Here is a 1,168-nt window from a genome sequence, read left to right on the forward strand (position 1 = left end):
GACATTCCTTCTAATGATTGTGCGATACTCAACCGTGATAGTAGTTGGGTAAAGATTAATTTTTGTAATCACCGTGAGCGGGCTATCTATCTTAGAGGGTCATATCTTAAGATAAGCCAGGACCATGTTACGAAAGGACTAAATGAACCTTTGAGCTTCACGTCTCTTAATAAAGACATACGGTTAATAATGGTATTAACCTGCTATCGTTGCTTTCATTGAAACTCTTCTGTAATTTTATCTGCTTCATGTCATATGTACGTCAAGTTTAGGAGTGTTCTTCATGAATCATGAACAGTGATCATGTTACCTCCTTAGAAGAATTCGATACGAGATGTATGGACTCCGTATGGTTAGCTATTAAGACTTCATGGAAAATGAATGACTACAGTAGGTCAACGATGGACCCTAGTAGTATAGGAATAATTCTGCGGGTAATGAGCCAATTAATTACAATCGTAAGAGTTGTATTGGAATGGATGTTGAGATTAAGTACCACTAATCGGGTTGTGGTGATGTATAAGTTATCATTGATAGACTAATTAAGTCGATTATCTACCTATTGAATACTTATTCCTTCTTATCAATAGAGAGTCGTATTACTATACGAGGAAGGTTGCAGTGCAAGCATAGAATTTTAGTAACGGTGATGTCTAGAATGAAAACCCAGATTCGATTTTCGATGTCGAGGGAGTTTCAAAGGTGATTGTGTATAAGCTCGAGCAAGAGCATGGGTCCATAGAATGATGGATGGAATAGTAAATAATTAAGCATGTAAAATGCGATGCTATAATATTTGATGTTGATATAAATACACATATGTTTTGTTCTCCTATATCAAACCTCTATAGTTCAGAGGTAGGTTCCAAGCCAGATATTTGGTGGCAGTATATTTTTTTTTTCACATATACAATTCTCTTCAATTCGTTCTTTTCTCTTCTTTTCATTTCATATAAGCTGAGAAGAACAACCCTTCCAGAAGGGGAGGTATTGCCGAATGACTATCTATCTGTGTGATAGAAGCCGAGTAGGATACCATATATTGTTTAATTGCTTGTCAAGTACTAAAGGCTGGCCACCTTCTGTACTAACTATGCAATGTAACAATTGTTCATGATCATAGTGATCTCTCAATAAATTCTTTTACTTCTATATGAAGGACTAAGCT

The sequence above is a fragment of the Apium graveolens genome, chromosome 9 (genome assembly GCF_009905375.1).
Source record: "Apium graveolens cultivar Ventura chromosome 9, ASM990537v1, whole genome shotgun sequence".
Classification (NCBI taxonomy): domain Eukaryota; kingdom Viridiplantae; phylum Streptophyta; class Magnoliopsida; order Apiales; family Apiaceae; genus Apium; species Apium graveolens.